A 20,721-nucleotide genomic window follows, 5' to 3' on the forward strand; every position below is an offset into this window, starting at 1 on the left:
GTGTATAGCCCTTCTATTTAACTCAATGATGATGGAAACAACAATCTTATAAATGTTACCCACACATGCTGTATAGTCAAGGAAACAAATGCAAACATCTATTTGAGTGTCTGGTCTCCAGAGGACATGATGATTTGGAGTGGCCCCAGACTCAGGCCCTTGGAGGTTGGTTAGAGGGCATTTATGGAACATGGAATGAGTAAGGCTCTGGGAATCAGAGCAATTGGGTTCAAATATCAGCTCTGCCATTTAGTCAACTGAGTGACTTGGGGGAAGAAATTAATTTACTGAACTTCAAATTTCTCTTCTTTAGCACTGTGAGTTTTTTTAAAGATAAATATTAAATGAAATAATACTTGTGAAAACATTCATGGTTTATTCACATAAACCTGACACAAAGATGACAACACAAACAAACAAATGATACGTTCCTCATGGAATAAAAAATATACGTATATCCTCATTTTATGACATATGAATGGGGATGTATGAACAATTTAAAACTGTGCTCAAAAGAACAAATAACCTTAGGTAGAAATCACCTTAAAGCATTAAGTCTTCCAGAAGATGTGCTAAAATTTTATTGGTTCCAAAGATTACAAGTCATTACATATCTCAGAAGGGTTGATTTAACCCCCAGATTTAGAAAACCCTTTCTTAGGAGGAGTAGGTCCTAAAAAGAACCTATTGAACTGAATAAATTAAAAAGCAAAACAATCCAGGTCTCCTTCCTTGACTTACATGTTACTCTTCAGTTTTTCAGATTTTGCTCAACTGGGAAGGAAGCTTTCAGAAGGTTGCTAAATAGAGAGTTTGGCTGTCAGTAGGGCATTCCATGCCAGAGTGCTTACGGTGGTAATCTACAGAGTGGGCCTGAGAAGGCCCAGCAGGCGCCCACCTGTATGACATGACTTATGTCTTTACTCCTGCCAGCTTTCAGGTGATGTCAGTACTCTTATCCTTAGCAATTAGACCTCTCCTGTGAAGTCTCTACCAATTTCTTCATTTTACAATCATCTTTCTTCCTAGTTTAAACCCTTCCAGCTATAGTGTAGTAGAAAGAACAGTGGATTTCGAGAAACAAGACTTGGACTCTAATCTGGCTCTCCCAATAAAGAGTCTGTTTTGAAAAAAATTATACAAATTATTTATGTTACCTGAAATTCTCTTATCTATAAGAGCTATCTTTTCAGGTTATGGTAAGGATGAAAAACAAGTCTGTATGACTTTAGTAATATGGAGAACACTATATAAATGTAAGCATTCATCGTGTGTGTATTTCTGCATCCTCCACCCAGCTGTAAGCACCTTAAAAGAATGAGCCCTCATTTTTATGTCTTTGAATCTTCAGGGATTAGAAGTTGGTGAAGTTTTTGTTTTTTTTTCTGCACACAGGGCACTCCGTAGATATTATCCATGCTGGCAGTGTTGTAGGAATTGTCAAATAGCAGGAAGAGCCTTTAAACTTCATAGGAACTCTTAAGAAAGTTCCAGTAATTTCTCTCCCATCTAGAAGCTAATAGGTAACTGATGATGACAACGGACAGAGGTAAACATGTTCAAGATAAGAAAAAGAGCAAAACAAATTAAAATTACAGACAGTACAAGTAAGAACAAAATAACTTTCCCCATTTGAAGGTGGCATGTAAACTTGAAGTCAAACAATTACCTTCAAAGATGGATAAAAGTCACATTCCCAGCTTGAAAGAGCTACCATGTGATAATGTTTCCTCTGACACCTATTATAGCTATTGCTAAAACTGGCATCTGTGGAACATTAGATCTTAATGCCAACATTGCCTTGTTATAGCTTGAGTGGAGGTATCTTGGCTGCCGCTGCTTTATGACACGATAAAGAATTCTGAAAGTTGCGATGCTGTTTGCAGTGTCTTTTCCTGATAAAGTAAATGGAGATGTTGGAGATGTATGTTGGTATTTGATAATTTTGAAAGCTTTGAGAAAGCTACAATGGCTTGGCAAAACATAGATGTCCAGAAAACTTCTTTGAAGTATTTCTCAATCCCTGTGCCTAACCTCAAAGGCAAAGTGAAAGTCAGGAAAGACACTTCATGGAAGCAAATCCCAGCATCTGCCTCCGGCAGTCTTGCTAGAATCCTTTCTTGTTCTTTTCTTCCTTTTCTTTGAGCAATTAGACAGATAGAATGGAATATATGAAATCTAAAATGTTTATTTTCAAACCGCAGCTTTTAAATGTATAAATTTAAACATAGAAAACATCTAACAAATGTTTATTTGCAGTTTTACTCCTCCAAGTACGTTAGAATTTCTTCCACATACTTTCTGGTTTATACTTACACAGATTTCTACATCTCTGGTAGTTACATATGCATAAAAGTGCATGCTAATCTATTTATTTAATCATTTCATACATATGTGGTAAGGGAACAAAATGCACATCTCAACACCAAATGCTGGTGAGAATGTGGAGCAACAGGAACTCTCATTCATTGCTGGAGGGAAATGCAAAATAATACAGCCATTTTGGAAGACAGTTTGGCAGTTTCTTAAAAAACGAAACATAACTCTCACCAAAAGATCCAGAAATTGCACTCCTTAGTATGTACCCAAAAGAGTTGAAAACTTATGTCCACACGAAAAACATGCGCATGGATATTTATAGAAGCTTTATTCACAATTTCTAAAACTTGAAAGTAGATGCATGGATAAATAACTGTGGTGCATCCTGACAATGGAATACTTTCAGTGCTAAAAAAAAATGATCAAGCCATAAAGAGACTTGGAGGAAACTTAAGCGAATACTACTAAGGGAAAGCAGCCAGTCTGGAAAGACTGCATACTCTATGATGTACTGTATGTCCAACTAGATCACATTCTGGAAAAGGCAAAACTATGGAGACAGTAAAAAATCAGTGGTCGCCAAGGTTAGTGGGGAGAGAGGGATGAATAGGCAGAGCACAGAGGATTTTTAGGGCAGTGAAACTACTCTGTATGGTACCATAATGGTGGATACATGCCATTATAAGTTTGTTCAAACCCGCAGAATGCATAACACCAAGAGTGAATCTTAATGTAACTATGGACTCTGGGTGATAATGATGATGTGTAATGTAGGTTCATCAACTGTAGCAAATGTACCACTCTGTTGGGGGATGTTGACAATGTGGGACGCTATGCATGTGTGGGGATAGGAAGTCTCTGTGACTTCCTCTCAATTTTTTTGTGACCCTAAAATTGCTCTAAAAAACAGTCTATTATTTTTTTGTAATGCACATCGCTCCTAAAATGTTTGTCTTTTGTCTCTGTCCCTGACTCCCTTGCCACTTGATTTCATCCTCTTCTTGGATACTTACTATTTTCTATTTTGATGTATAGACATTTATATTATATCATACTCTGCTAAGATATTGTGGCATCTTTGTTAATTACCTCTATACTTAGCACTGTGCCTGGCATCTAGCAGTCATTCCAGAAATATGTATTTAATGAATAAATAAAATAATACTTAGCTTTTGTCATCAGTTTCCATTTGTTATGCTACTTTGATAATATCCTATGTAGGTTATCAAAAATGTCTACCTTTTGGAAGAAAACTGGGATGAAACTTTTGCCTGAGGAACTATCTATCATATCATTTAATATAGGTCCTGATTATCTAAGTTGTAGACACTTGTTACTGGGTACGCCTGAACTTCCTTTTCAAATATAAAAAACCCCAAACACACACACATATGTGTCCACACACATCACAAATATATATACACAAATTCACAACAGCACTGTGATATACACATAATATACAATGGCACAAATCAGTGACTTGCTAATCTTTTGAAGGAAACCCCCTTAACTGCAGCATGGATAGTGTAATGAATTGAATGGTGGTCTCAAAAAGATATGTCCATCTTCTAATCCCCAGACCCTGTGACTATTATCTTATTTGGAGTCTTATTATTATTATCATCTTATTTGGATCTGGGTGGGCCCTAAATCCGATGACAAGTGTCTTTATAAGAGACAGAAGAGGAGGAGACACAAACACACGGAGGAGGAGGAGACACAAACACACAGAGGAGAAGGCGATTTGAACACAGGCAGAGATTGAATGATGTGGCCAAGAACCACCAGAAGCTAGAAGAGAATTTCCCCTAGAGCCTCAGGAAGGAATGAAACTCTGCTGATGTCTTGATTTTGGACCTCCAGCCTCCAGAACTGTGAGGGAATAAATCTGTGCTGTGTGAAGCCACCGAGATTGTGATAATTTGTTATGGCAGCCATAGGAAACTAACATAGATGGACTGGATAGAAAAATAATTCCCTGCTAAATCAAGCCTAGCATTTTCAAACAAAGGACCACCAGAAACAAAAGAAGAACTAGGAGAAGGCATCCAAATTCTCCGTGACAATTATTACTACCTATTAGGTAGGACCATTCAGATACATCTAAATATATCCTGATAAATTATAAAAAATTTGATAATTGAAACTATCCTATAAGCATCCGAGAAAGAAACTAAGTTAAGCAAAAGGGATAAAAATCATGTCTACTTTAGGTTTTTGCCTGACAACTTGCATGCCAGAAGACAATGGAATACTGTTCTGCAGCACTTTGGGGTAACAGGATTTTAACCAAATCATTCTATCCCCACTCACTTATTAAAAATTATTTTTTGAGATTCTGCTATGTGCTAAGCACTGTTACAGTCATTGATAATGCAGAGCAGTAAGCAAAACAGAAAAAAAAATGTTCCTCTCGTAAGATTTACATTCAAGGTAGAAAAGATAGACACCAAATACCTATATATCATATAGTGATAAATGTCATGAAAAGAAACAAAATAAAGTAAGATGAAAAGGGAATATGGAGATGGGAGTTCTAGTTTTTATAGGGGGATCGGGAAACCCTCTCTGAAAAGGTGATATTTGAGCAGAGGCTTGAAGAAAGTCAAGGAGTGAGCCAGAATGATACCTGATGCTGAGGGTTCCTGACAGAAGTTACAAGTTGCAGGGCTCTGAGGCAGGAGTGTGCTTAAGGGCTTTAAGCAACTGCCCAAAGGGCAGCTGGAGAGAACTGAGCTAAGGGGGGCATGGTAAGACCTTAAGTTAAGAAGGGGTGGGGGGCAGAGCACACAGGATCTTGTAATACACTGTCAAAATTTTGAATCTTACTTTTAGTGAAATGGGGAAGGCTGGAGGGTTTTGAACTGGGAGTGCCATGATCTAGCCCATATTTTAAAAGGATCACTCTAGAAATTAAATAATCAGGACAAAGGCAGAAGTATGGAGACTATTTAATAGGCTATTGCAATAATCCAAGATAGACATGATGCATGGGTTAGGGTGACTGAAGTGAAGGGAATTCAAAGTGATCTGATAATGGGATCAGATCCAGATGCTGGAGTATGGGGAAGTGGAACTCACCTTCCCCCAAGAACACATCAAAAAATACATCTACATGTGGAACAATTCTCATGGAAAACAAACTGGAGACTGGCGTAAAGACTCCTGTGCAACCAACACTATAAGAAAGATCCACACAGAATCAGCTAGGAAGGGAGGAGAAGCAATCAGGTCAGGACCTGTGCTCCCGGGAGGAGACTCAGAAGAGGAGGGAGATTATACAGGCAGAGATCCTCTCTTGGGGAGTGAGCAGTTCCAGCCACATGTTGGGTGCCCCAGCCCTGGGGTCTGATACAGGGAAGACAAGCCCCCTTGGCTGGTGGGAGGCCAGTGGGACTAACAGGAGGGATGTAGGAAGCCTGGACTTTGCTTGTGAGGAGCATGCAAATGCTTGCTTGCTTCTGAATCAGGGTTGAGAGTGAGAGTGTGGCTTGAGAGGAGAGTGTATAAGTAACTGGCTGGTTTCCCATGACTGCTCGGCGTGCACCCCAGCCTGAGCCTAGCAAACGCTCCAGCCTTGCTTGCTTCACGACACAGCTCCTCACTAGAGTGAGGGCTGCCATGACTGAGGAAAGAAATTGGCCATTAGACACAGAGGCAGCCCAGGCCCAAAGTGGTATCTGAGCAGGGTGGGGCAGCCATTACTGGCACTTATAACAGGCAGCAAACCAGAAGCAGTCCTGATCTCTGATGGTGGCCAGATCGCCATAGCCTGCACCTTATCACATGCTGAGAGCCAGCACAGGCCCTGACTGCCTTGTGGTGCAACTCCACAGCAGGCCAGAGGTGGCAGAGGCCAAGGGGAGAGCTCAGCTGTGAGGCACAAAGAGAATTATACTCAAAGTAGCATCTGAGCAGGGTGGGGGAAGCCATTACTGGAGCTACACAGGCAGTGCATCAGAAGCAGTCCTGGTTCCTGACCCCAACTGGACTGCCACAGCCCAAGTTGAGTGCCCACACTGGCCCCTGTTGTTCCAGCACTCCTCATCTTTGGGGTGAGGGTGCCAGTGCTGGAAGCAGGAAGAATACACACTTAAAGGGAATGGAGCCACATCAGACCCAACACTCAGGGTTCTGCTCCAGCAACTTGGAATCTGATCCCATCCTCCACCCCAATAGGGTGAAAACAGCCACTGAGCAGAGGGGAAGCCCCAGCTCACACCTGGCTATGGCCCTGGCTCCTCCATCTCCAGCCCTACCTCCTATCAATGTGATAGCTGCAAGCATACCCTGAGGAAAGAGACTTGAGTTCACATCAAATCCAGCTCTACCATCAAAGCCACTGAGTACACAGAGACTGTATAGGGTTGCTCTCTCATAAGGACAACGCTTCAAGACCACAATAGGTAATTGTTTCACCTAATTTCATAGAGAGAGAGAAAGTTAAGCAAAATGAGAAGACAGAGGAATTTGTCTCAATTGAAAGAGCAAGAGAAAACCCTTGAAAAAACATCTAATGAGACAGAAATAAACAACTTACCAGATCAAGAATTCAAAACACTAGTAATAGGAATGCTAATGAAATTAGTGAATAAGACAGACGAACACAGTGAGAATTTTAACAAGGAACTAGAAAATATAAAACAAATCAACTAGAACTAAAGAATACAATAACTGAAATGAAAAACACTCTAGAAGGAATTAACAGCAGGCTAGGTGATACAGAAGAATGCATAAGTGATCTGGATGATACAATAATGGAAATCATCCAATCAGAACAGCAAAAAGAAAAACAAATTTTAAAAAATGAGAACAGTTTAAGCGATCTCTGAAATAACATCAAGTGTACCAACATTTGCATTACAGGGGTCCCCAAAAGGAGAAGAGAGAAAGAAGGGGGAAGAAAATGTATTTGATGAAATTACAGCTAAAAAATTCCCAAACCTGAAGAAGGAAACATATATCAAGGTAGAGGAAGCACAAAGGATCCCAAACAAGATGAACCCAAACAGACCCACACCAAGATATATCATAATTAAAATGGCAAAATACATATACAAGGAGTCATATACAAGGGAATCCCCATAAGGTTAACAGCTGATTTTTCTGCAGAAGCTTTGCAGGCCAGAAGGAAATGGCATGATACATCAAAGTGCTGAAAGGGAAAAACCTGCAACCTAGGTTACTCTACCCAGCAAAATGATCAGTTAGAATTGAAGGAGGGATAAAGAACTTCTCAGACAAACAAAAAGTAAAAGAGTTCATCAATACTAAACCTACCCTGAAAGAAATGTTAAAGGGTCATCTCTAAGTGGAAAAGAAAAGGCTATAATAAGAAGTATATATAGGAAAGGAAAAATTCCACTAGTAAAGGCAAATATATAGTAAAGGCTGAGGATTAACCACTTAAATAAGCTAGTATGAAGATGAAAAGACAAAGAATTATAAAATCAAGTATAACCACAAGAATCAGTAAAGGGATAAACATGAATATATAAAATATGACATCAAAAACACAAAATTTGGGGAAGGGGAGTAAAAAATGTAAATCTTTTAGAATGTGTTTGAACTTAAAAGACTACCTATTTAAAACAAGTAGATATAGCTATTAGTCAACACACATAAACCCCATGGTAACCACAAATCAAAAACCTATAATATATATATAAAAACTACAGAGAAAAGAACATAAGCACACCACTAAAGAAAATCATCGAACTATAAGGGGAGAAACTAAAAGAAGAAAATAACAGAAGAATTACTAAAACAACTGGAAAACAAGTAACAGAATAGCAATAAGTACATACCTATCAATAATTTCTTTAAATGTCAATGAACTAAATGCTCCAATCAAAAGACATAGGGTGACTTTTTGGATTAAAAAACAAAACCCATATACATGTTGCTAACAAGACTCATGCCAGAGTTAAAGACACATACAAACTGAAAGCGAGAGCATGGAAAAAGATATTTCATGCAAATGGAAACAAGAAAGCGGTGGCAGCAATACTCATATCAGACAAAATAGACTTTAAAACAAAGTCTATAACAAAAGAAAAAGAAGGACGTTATATAATGATAAAGAGAGTAATACAAGAAGAGGATATTACACTTGTTAATATATATGCACCCAGTACAAGAGCACATAAATATATAAAACAAATATTAACAGACGTAAAGGGAGAAATAGGCAATAAGACAATAATGGTAGGGAACTTTAACACCCTATTTACATCAATGGACAGATTATCCAGACAGAAAAATCAATAAGTCAACAGTGAACTTAAGTGACACAATAGGCTGGTTATCTACAGGAAGTTCCATCAAAAAACAGCAAAATACACATTCTTTTCAAGTGCACGTGGGACATTCTCCAGGACAGATCATATGCTATGCCACAAAACAAGGCTCAACAAATTTAAGAGGTAGAAATCATATCAAGTGTTTTCTCCAACCACAAGGTATGAAACTAGAAATCAATTACAGAAAGAAAAATGGGAAAAACACAAACATGCAGAGACAAAATAACATGTTACTAAAAACCAATGGATCAAAGAAGAAATCAAAGAGGATATCAGAAAAGACCTCAGGACAAATGAAATGGAGACACAACTACCCAAAAGCTATAGGATGCAACAGAAATAGTTCTAAGAGGGAAATTTATAGTGATACAGGTCTACCTCAACAAACAAGAAAAAATCGCAAGTAAACAACCTAACTTTCCATCTAGAGGAATTAGAAAAAAAGAACAAAGCCCAAAGTCAGCAGAAGGAATAAAATAATAAAGAGAGGAAATAAATAAAATAAAGACCAAACAAAAAACATAAAACAACATCACCAAAAAAACAAACCCAGAAAAGATCAATGATACCAAGAACTGTTTTTTGAAAAGATAAACAAAATTGATAAACCATTAGCCAGACAGGCTAACCAAGAAGAAAAGAGAGATGACCCAAATTAATAAAATAAGAAATGAAAGAGGAGAAATAACAACCAATACCACAGAGATACAAAAAAATCATGAGAGAAAACTATGAACAGTTATATTCCAACTAATTGGAAACCTAGAAAAAATGGACAAATTTCTAGAAACTTACAAACTTTCAATACTGAATCAGGAAGAAGTAGAAAATCTAAACAGACTGATCATTAGTAGTGAAATTGAATTTGTAATTAAAAAAATACTCCCAAGGGAGGGGCAAGATGGCGGAAGAGTAAGACGCGGAGATCACCTTCCTCCCCACAGATACATGAGAAATACATCTACACGTGGAACTGCTCCTACAGAACACCCACTGAACGCTGGCAGAAGACGTCAGACCTCCCAAAAGGCAAGAAAATCCCCACGTACTTGGGTAGGGCAAAAGAAAAAAGAAATAACAGAGACAAAAGAATAGGGACGGGACCTGCACCAGTGGGAGGGAGCTGTGAAGGAGGAAAGGTTTCCACACACTAGGAAGCCCCTTCGTGGGCAGAGACTGCGGGTAGCAGAGGGGGGAAGCTTCAGAGCCACGGAGGAGAGCGCAGCCACAGTGGTGCGGAGGGCAAAGCGGAGAGATTCCCGCACAGAGGAGCGGTGCCGACCAGCACACACCAGCCCGAGAGGCTTGTCTGCTCAGCCGCCGGGGCGGGCGGGGGCTGGGAGCTGAGGATCGGGCTTCGGTGCTAGCCCGGAGGGAGTCCGGGAAAAAGACTGCAGCTGCCGAAGAGGCAAGAGACTTTTTCTTGCCTCTTTGTTTCACGGCGCGCAAGGAGAGGGGATTCAGAGCGCCACCTAAACGAGCTCCAGAGATGGGCGCGAGCCGCTGCTATCAGCGCGGATCCCACAGCAACAGGGACGCAGAGGGAAAAACGGAGAGATTCCCGCACAGAGGCTCGGCGCCGAGCAGCACTCACCAGCCCGAGAGGCTTGTCTGCTCACCCGCCGGGGCGGGCGGGGGCTGGGAGCTGAGGCGCGGGCTTCGGTCGGATCGCAGGGAGAGGACTGGGGTTGGCTGCGTGAACACAGCCTGAAGGGGCTAGCGCACCACAACTAGCCGGGAGGGTGCACGAGAAAAAGTCTGCAGTTGCCGAAGAGGCAAGAGACTTTTTCTTGCCTCTTTGTTTCTCCGCGTGCAAGGAGAGGGGAGTCAGAGCGCCACTTAAACGAACTCCAGAGACAGGCGCGAGCCGCGGCTATCAGCGCAGACCCCAGAGACGGGCATGAGACGCTAAGGCTGCTGCTGCCGCCACCAAAAAGCCTGTGGGCGAGCACAGGTCATTCTCCACACCGCCCCTCCCGGGAGCCTGTGCAGCCCGCCACGGCCAGGCTCCCGTAATCTGGGGACAACTTCCCTGGGAGAGCGCACGGCGCGCCTCAGGCTGCTGCAACGTGACGCTGGCTTCTGCCGCCGCAGGCTCGCCCCGCCTCCTCCGTACCGCTCCCTCCCCCCGGCCTGACTGAGCCAGAGCCCCCGAATCAGCTGCTCCTTTAACCCCGTTCTGTCTGGTTGGGGAACAGACGCCCTCAGGCGACCTACATGCAGAGGCTGGTCCAAATCCAAAGCTGAACCCCGGGAGCTGTACAAACAAAGAAGAGAAAGGGAAATCTCTCCCAGCAGCCTCAGAAGCAGCGGATTAAAGCTCCACAAACAACTTGATGTGCCTTCATCTGTTGAATACCTGAATAGACAACGAATCATCCCAAATTTAGGAGGTGGACTTTGGGAGCAGGATATATTAACTTTTCCCCTTTTCCTTTTTTTGTGAGTGTATATGTGTATGCTTCTGGGTGAGATTTTGTCTGTATAGCTTTGCTCTCACCGTTAGTCCTAGGGTTAGGTCTGTCCTTTTTTTTTTTTTTTTTTACTTAAAAAAATTTTTTTTCCCTAATAAATGTTTTCTTAATAATTTTTTCCTTATTTTCTATTTTTAAAAAATTAAAAAAATTTTTTAATAAGTTTTTTATATTTTTTTATTTTAAAAAATTAAAAAAAATTTTTTTCTTAATAATTTTTTTCTTATTTTTAGTATAAAAAATTAATAAATCTATTTTTAAAAATTAAAAAAAATTTTTTTCTTCATAAATTTATTCTTAATAATTTTTTTTCTTATTTTTTATTATAATTGCTTTATTTTATTTTATTTTATCCTCTTTCTTTCTTTCTTTCCATTTTTTCTCCCTTTTATTCTGAGCCGTGTGGATGAAAGGCTCTTGGTGCTCCAGCCAGGCATCAGGGCTGTGCCTCTGAGGTGGGAGAGCCAACTTCAGGACACTGGTCCACAAGAGACCTCCCAGCTCCACGTAATACCAAACGGCGAAAATCTCTCAGAGATCTCCATCTCAACATCAAGACCCAGCTTCACTCAACGACCAGCAAGCTACAGTGCCGGACACCCTATGCCAAACAACTAGCAAGACAGGAACACAGCCCCATCCATTAACAGAGAGGCTGCCTAAAATCATAATAAGGCCACAGACACCCCAAAACACACCACCAGACGTGGACGAGCCCACCAGAAAGACAACATCCAGCCTCATCCACCAGAACACAGGCACTAGTTCCCTCCACCAGGAAACCTACACAACCCACTGAACCAACCTTAGCCACTGGGGACAGATACCAAAAACAACGGGAACTATAAACCTGCAGCCTCTGAAAAGGAGACCCCAAACACAGTAAGATAAGCAAAATGAGAAGACAGAAAAACACACAGCAGATGAAGGAGCAGGGTCAAAACACACCAGACCTAACAAATGAAGAGGAAATAGGTAGTCTACCTGAAAAAGAATTCAGAATAATGATAGTAAGGATGATCCAAAATCTTGGAAATAGAATAGACAAAATGCAAGAAACATTTAACAAGGACGTAGAAGAACTAAAGAGGAACCAAGCAACGATGAAAAGCACAATAAATGAAATTAAAAATACTCTAGATGGGATCAATAGCAGAATAACTGAGGCAGAAGAACGGATAAGTGACCTGGAAGATAAAATGGTGGAAATAACTATTGCAGAGCAGAATAAAGAAAAAAGAATGAAAAGAACTGAGGACAGTCTCAGAGACCTCTGGGACAACATTAAACGCACCAACATTCGAATTATAGGGGTCCCAGAAGAAGAAGAGAAAAAGAAAGGGACTGAGAAAATATTTGAAGAGATTATAGTTGAAAACTTCCCTAATATGGGAAAGGAAATAGTTAATCAAGTCCTGGAAGCACAGACAGTCCCATACAGGATAAATCCAAGGAGAAACACACCAAGACACATATTAATCAAACTATCAAAAATTAAATACAAAGAAAACGTATTAAAAGCAGCAAGGGAAAAACAACAAATAACACACAAGGGCATCCCCATAAGGTTAACAGTTGATCTTTCAGCAGAAACTCTGCAAGCCAGAAGGGAGTGGCAGGATATACTTAAAGTGATGAAGGGGAAAAACCTACAACCAAGATTACTCTACCCAGCAAGGATCTCATTCAGATTTGATGGAGAAATTAAAACCTTTACAGACAAGCAAAAGCTGAGAGAGTTCAGCACCACCAAACCAGCTTTACAACAAATGCTAAAGGAACTTCTCTAGGCAAGAAACACAAGAGAAGGAAAACACCTACAATAACAAACCCAAAACATTTAAGAAAATGGGAATAGGAACATACATATCGATAATTACCTTAAATGTAAATGGATTAAATGCTCCCACCAAAAGACACAGACTGGCTGAATGGATACAAAAACAAGACCCATATATATGCTGTCTACAAGAGACCCACTTCAGACCTAGAGACACATACAGACTGAAAGTGAGGGGATGGAAAAAGATATTCCATGCAAATGGAAATCAAAAGAAAGCTGGAGTAGCAATTCTCATATCAGACAAAATAGACTTTAAAATAAAGACTATTACAAGAGACAAAGAAGGACACTATATAATGATCAAGGGATTGATCCAAGAGGAAGGTATAACAATTGTAAATATTTATGCACCCAACATAGGAGCACCTCAATACATAAGGCAAATACTAACAGCCATAAAAGGGGAAATCAACAGTAACACAATCATAGTAGGGGACTTTAACACCCCACTTTCACCAATGGACAGATCATCCAAAATGAAAATAAATAAGGAAACACAAGCTTTAAATGATACATTAAACAAGATGGACTTAATTGATATTTATAGGACATTCCACCCAAAAACAACAGAATACACATTTTTCTCAAGTGCTCATGGAACATTCTCCAGGATAGATCATATCTTGGATCACAAATCAAGCTTTGGTAAATTTTAAAAAATTGAAATCGTATCAAGTATCTTTTCCGACAACAACGCTATGAGACTAGATATCAATTACAGGAAAAGATCTGTAAAAAATACAAACACATGGAGGCTACACAATACACTACTTAATAACGAAGTGATCACTGAAGAAATCAAAGGGGAAATCAAAAAATACCTAGAAACAAATGACAATGGAGACACGACGATCCAAAACCTATGGGATGCAGCAAAAGCAGTTCTAAGAGGGAAGTTTATAGCAATACAAGCCTACATCAAGAAACAGGAAACATCTCGAATAAACAACCTAACCTTGCACCTAAAGCAATTAGAGAAAGAAGAACAAAAAAACCCCAAAGCTAGCAGAAGGAAAGAAATCATAAAGATCAGATCAGAAATAAATGAAAAAGAAATGAAGGAAACAATAGCAAAAATCAATGAAACTAAAAGCTGGTTCTTTGAGAAGATAAACAAAATTGATAAACCATTAGCCAGACTCATCAAGAGAAAAAGGGAGAAGACTCAAATTAATAGAATGAGAAATGAAAAAGGAGAAGTAACCACTGACACTGCAGAAATACAAACGATCATGAGAGATTACTACAAGCAACTCTATGCCAATAAAATGGACAACCTGGAAGAAATGGACAGATTCTTAGAAATGCACAAGCTGCCAAGACTGAACCAGGAAGAAACAGAAAATATGAACAGACCAATCACAAGCACTGAAATTGAAACTGTGATTAAAAATCTTCCAACACACAAAAGCCCAGGACCAGATGGCTTCACAGGCGAATTCTATCAAACATTTAGAGAAGAGCTAACACCTATCCTTCTCAAACTCTCCCAAAATATTGCAGAGGGAGGAACACTCCCCAACTCATTGTACGAGGCCACCATCACCCTGATACCAAAACCAGACAAAGATGTCACAAAGAAAGAAAACTACAGGCCAATATCACTGATGAACATAGATGCAAAAATCCTCAACAAAATACTAGGAAACAGAATCCAACAGCACATTAAAAGGATTATACACCATGATCAAGTGGGGTTTATCCCAGGAATGCAAGGATTCTTCAATATACGCAAATCAATCAACGTGATACATCATATTAACAAATTGAAGGAGAAAAACCATATGATCATCTCAATAGATGCAGAGAAAGCTTTCGACAAAATTCAACACCCATTTATGATAAAAGTCCTGCAGAAAGTAGGCATAGAGGGAACTTTCCTCAACATAATAAAGGCCGTATATGACAAACCCACAGCCAACATTGTCCTCAATGGTGAAAAACTGAAACCATTTCCACTAAGATCAGGAACAAGACAAGGTTGCCCACTCTCACCACTATTATTCAACATAGTTTTGGAAGTGTTAGCCACAGCAATCAGAGAAGAAAAAGAAATAAAAGGAATCCAAATCGGAAAAGAAGAAGTAAAGCTGTCACTGTTTGCAGATGACATGATACTATACATAGAGAATCCTAAAGATGCTACCAGAAAACTACTAGAGCTAATCAATGAATTTGGTAAAGTAGCAGGATACAAAATTAATGCACAGAAATCTCTTGCATTCCTGTATACTAATGATGAAAAATCTGAAAGTGAAATTAAGAAAACACTCCCGTTTACCATTGCAACAAAAAGAATAAAATATCTTGGAATAAACCTACCTAAGGAGACAAAAGACCTGTATGCAGAAAATTATAGGACACTGATGAAAGAAATTAAAGATGATACAAATAGATGGAGAGATATACCATGTTCTTGGATTGGAAGAATCAACATTGTGAAAATGACTCTGCTACCCAAAGCAATCTACAGATTCAATGCAATCCCTATCAAACTACCACTGGCATTTTTCACAGAACTAGAACAAAAAATTTCACAATTTGTATGGAAACACAAAAGACCCTGAATAGCCAAAGCAATCTTGAGAACGAAAAATGGAGCTGGAGGAATCAGGCTCCCTGACTTCAGACTATACTACAAAGCTACAGTAATCAAGACAGTTTGGTACTGGCACAAAAATAGAAATATAGATCAATGGAACAGGATAGAAAGCCCAGAGATAAGCCCACACACATATGGTCACATTATCTTTGATAAAGGAGGCAAGCATATACAGTGGAGAAAAGACAGCCTCTTCAATAAGTGGTGCTGGGAAAATTGGACAGGTACATGTAAAAGTATGAAATTAGAACACTCCCTGACACCATACACAAAAATAAACTCAAAATGGATTAAAGACCTAAGTGTAAGGCCAGACACTATCAAACTCTTAGAGGAAAACACAGGCAAAACACTCTATGACATAAATCACAGCAAGATCCTTTTTGACCCAGGTCCTAGAGAAATGGAAATAAAAACACAAATAAACAAATGGGACCTAATGAAACTTAAAAGCTTTTGCACAGCAAAGGAAACCATAAACAAGACCAAAAGACAACCCTCAGAATGGGAGAAAATATTTGCAAATGAAGCAACTGACAAAGGATTAATCTCCAAGATTTACAAGCAGCTCATGCAGCTCAATAACAAAAAAACAATCAACCCAATCCAAAAATGGGCAGAAGACCTAAATAGACATTTCTCCAAAGAAGATATACAGATTGCCAACAGACACATGAAAGAATGCTCAACATCATTAATCATTAGAGAAATGCAAATCAAAACTACAATGAGGTATCATCTCACACTGGTCAGAATGGCCATCATCAAAAAATCTAGAAACAATAAATGCTGGAGAGGGTGTGGAGAAAAGGGGACACTCTTGCACTGTTGGTGGGAATGTAAATTGATACAGCCACTATGGAGAACAGTATGGAGGTTCCTTAAAAAACTAAAAATAGAACTACCATACGACCCAGCAATCCCACTACTGGGCATATACCCTGAGAAAACCATAATTCAGAAAGAGTCATGTACCAAAATATTCATTGCAGCTCTGTTTACAATAGCCAGGACATGGAAGCAACCTAGGTGTCCATCATTGGATGAATGGATAAAGAAGATGTGGCACATATATACAATGGAATATTACTCAGCCATAAAAAGAAATGAAATGGAAGTGTTTGTAATGAGGTGGATGGAGTTAGAGTCTGTCATACAGAGTGAAGTAAGCCAGAAAGAGAAAAAGAAATACAGTATGCTAACACATATATGTGGAATCTAAGGGAAAAAAAAAAGGTCATGAAGAACCTAGTGGCAAGATGGGAATAAAGACACAGACCTACTAGAGAATGGACTTGAGGATATGGGGAGGGGGAGGGGTGAGATGTGACAGGGTGAGAGAGTGTCATGGACATATATACACTACCAAATGTAAAATAGATAGCTAGTGGGAAGAAGCCGCATAGCACAGGGAGATCAGCTCGGTGCTTTGTGACCACCTAGAGGGGTGGGATAGGGAGGGTGGGAGGGAGGGAGATGCAAGAGGGAAGAGATATGGGAACATATGTATATGTATAACTGATTCACTTTGTTATAAAGTAGAAGCTAACACACCATTGTAAAGCAATTATACTTCAATAAAGATGTTTAAAAAAAAAAAAAAAAAAAAACTCCCAGCAGACAAAAGTCCAGGACTAGATGGCTTCATATAAGAATTCTACCAAATGCATAAAGAATAACTAATACCTATTCTTCTCAAACTATTCCAAAAATTGAAGAGAATGGAACACTCCCAAATTCATTCTACCAGGCCACCATTACCCTGACACCAAAACCAGACAAAGACGTTACCAAAAAAAAAAAGAAAAATTACAGGCCAATATGTCTATTGACTGATAGATGTAAAAATCCTCAACAAAATGTTAGCAAACTGTATTCCACAATAGTGTATTCAAAAAGGATCATATACACCACAACCAAGTGGGTATATGATCAAGGAGGCACAGATGGTTCAATATTCACAAATCAATCAATGTGATACCCCACATTAACTAAAGGAAGCATAAAAATCACATGATCAACTCAGACACAGAAAAGTATTTGACAGAATTCAACATCCATTCATGACAAAAGCTCTCATCAAAGTTGGTACAGAGGGAACATATCTCAACATAATAAAGGCCACTTATGAAAAACCCACAGCTAACATCATATTCAATGGTGAAAAGCTGAAAGCTTTTCCTCTACAATCAAGAATAAGATAAGAATGCCCACTCTTGCCACTTCTATTTAACATAGTATTGAAAGTCATAGCCACAGCAATCAGACAAGAAAAAGCCATCTAAATTGAAAAGAAATAGGTAAGATTATCACTCTTTGCAGATGATATGATACTCTATATAGAAAACCCCAAAGTCTACACCAAAAAACTATTAGAATTAATAAGTGAATTCAGTAAAGTTACAGGATACAAGATTAATATACAGAAATCTGCTTTTCTCTACAATAATAATGAATTATCAGAAAGAGAATGCAAGAAAAAAATCTCATTTAAAATTGCATCAAAAAGAATAAAATATCTAGGAATAAACTTAACCAAAGAGGTGAAAGACCTCTACTCTGAAAACTGTAAAAAATTGATGAAGGAATTTGAAAATGATATGAACAAATGGAAAGATATCCCATGTTCTTGATTTGGAAGAATTAATACTGTTAAAATATCCATACTACCCAAAGCAATCTACTGATTTAATGCAATGCCTATCAAAATACTCATGACATTTTTCATAGAACTAAAACAACTAATCCTAAAATTTGTATGGAACCACAAAAGATCCTGAATCGCCAGAGCAATCTTGAGAAAAAAGAACAAACTGAAGGTATCACACTCCCTAACTTCAGACTATATTGCAAAGCTACAGTAATCAAAACAGCGTAGTACCAGAACAAAATATACACATAGATCAATGGAACAGAATAGAGAGCCCAGAAATAAACCTACACACTTATGGTTAATTAATCTACAACAAAGGGGACAAGAATATATAATGGACAAAAGGCAGTCTCTTCAATAAGTAGTGCTGGGAAAATTGGAGAGCTACATGTTAAAAAAATAAGATTAGAACATTTCTTCACACTATATACAAAATAAATTCAAAATGGGTTAAATATCTAAATGTACAACCTGAACCCATAAAACTAGAAGAGAACAGAGGCAGAACACTCTTTGACATAAATCGTAGTAATATTCTTTTGGATCTCTCTCCTAAGGCTAAAAAAAAAAAAAAAAAAGCAAAAACAAATGAATGGGACCTAAGTAAACAAAAGCTTTTACACAGCAAAGGAAACCATAGACAAAATAAAAAACTTATTGAATAGAAGAAAATATTTGCTAATCATATAACTGATAAGGGGTTAATATCCAAAATATACAAACAGCTCACACAACTCAATATCAAAAAACAAACAACCCACTTAAAAAATGTGCAGAAGAACTGAATAGACATTTTTCCAAAGAAGATATACAGATGGCCAACATGCACATGAAAAAATGCTCTCTCTATATATAAAATGGAATATTTCTAATCCTTAGAAAGAATGAAATTCTGCCATTTGCAACAACATGGATGGACCTAGAGAGTATTATCCTTACTGAAATGTCAGACAGAGAAAGATAAACTCTTTGTTATCATTTGTATGTGGAATCTAAAAAATAAAAAAAGAATGTAAATAACAAAATATAAACAAACATTGATATAGAGAACAAACTAGTGGTTACCACTGGGGAGAGGAAATGGGGGAGGGGCACGATGGGGGTAAGGTATTAAGAAATACAAACTACTATGTATAAAATAAATAAACAACAAGGATATACTGTACAGCACAGAGAAATACAGCCATTATTTTGTAAAAACTTTAAATAGAGCATAATCTATAAAAATACTGAATCACTATGTTGTACACCTGAAACAAAACTAATATTGTAAAGCGACTATACTTCAGTGAAAAATAAATAAATACAGATTTTTAGAAGGTTTTTCTCCTAAGAATCTAGAAGAATGGACTAAGGAGAATGTTGATTTGGGAGTGGGGATGGAAATCAAATCTTTGCTTTTAGTTTATCTTAGCTGTCTAAATAAACTCAACAGCAAGTAACAACATCTTTAACTAGATGGGAGTTTGTTTCCCTCTCATATTAAAGAATCCTGGCAGTAGAAAGTCTAGGGCTCTTGTGCTAACTGCAGACATTAGGAATCCAGACTCCTTTCTTTTCTGCTTTGCTCTCTCTGATGTGTTGTCTCATGGTTTAAGATGACTGCTTGGAGGTGGAACGATAAGAGCAGCAATCAGAGCAGTCAACTATGTTCCCCGCAATAGAAGATCTGAGCGGCACATTTTCATAGTTGCTATAACATCTAAAACTTCATTATGTATCTCCTAAGAACAGAAATATTTTCCTACCATTGCCATTATTATGCCCTGGAAATTACATTATCTGATATATTCTGAGATATCTTTTAAATGTTCAAGTGGAGATAACCAGTGGGAAGTTAACTATAAGCTTCTGGAGTTCAGTGGAGAGTAAAAACGTAGAGACAACCTAGCCAAACCTTTATTAATATCTAAAAGTAATAGGAGGGGACTTCCCTGGTGGCGCAGTGGCTAAGAATCCACCTGCCAATGCAGGGGACACGGGTTCAAGCCCTGGTCCGGGAAGATTCCACATGCCGCGGAGCAGCTAAGCCCGTGCGCCACAACTACTGAGCCTGCGTTCTAGAGCCCATGGGCCACAACTACTGAGCCCATGTGCCACAACTACTGAAGCCCATGCGCTTAGAGCCTGTGCTCCGCAACAAGAGAAGACACCGCAATGAGAAGCCTGCGCACCACAACAAAGAGTAGCTTCCACTCGCCTCAACTAGAGAAAGGCTGTGTGCAGCAACGAAGACCCAAAGCGGCCAAAAATAAATAAATAAAATAAGAGTACTAGGAGGAAATTATCAGCTATTCAAAGGTTCAAATTACACACACATCATGGAGTCTTTCACAAAGATATACTCCTGAAGAAATGAGCAGAAAATAAAATGATAGAAATGGAGAAACTGCAGTATAACAGAACTCCAGAGAACATTGATACCAGCAAAATAGGTAGGTTTTTCCAAATGAGAGTGGTGAACACAACAAAATTAAGTTGCAAGAGTTAAAATTACTCTTGAAAGACAAGATATTTAATAAAAATAT

General features: G+C 38.7%; 1 protein-coding gene across 1 annotated transcript in view; it reads right to left on the minus strand.

The window, feature by feature from the left end:
• TNNI3K (TNNI3 interacting kinase) overlaps positions 1-20,721 on the minus strand; it is a 286,650-nt gene that overhangs the window by 117,446 nt on the left and 148,483 nt on the right. The gene's annotated exons all lie outside the window — the stretch shown is intronic.

Source organism: Eubalaena glacialis, chromosome 3 (assembly GCF_028564815.1).
Source record: "Eubalaena glacialis isolate mEubGla1 chromosome 3, mEubGla1.1.hap2.+ XY, whole genome shotgun sequence".
Classification (NCBI taxonomy): domain Eukaryota; kingdom Metazoa; phylum Chordata; class Mammalia; order Artiodactyla; family Balaenidae; genus Eubalaena; species Eubalaena glacialis.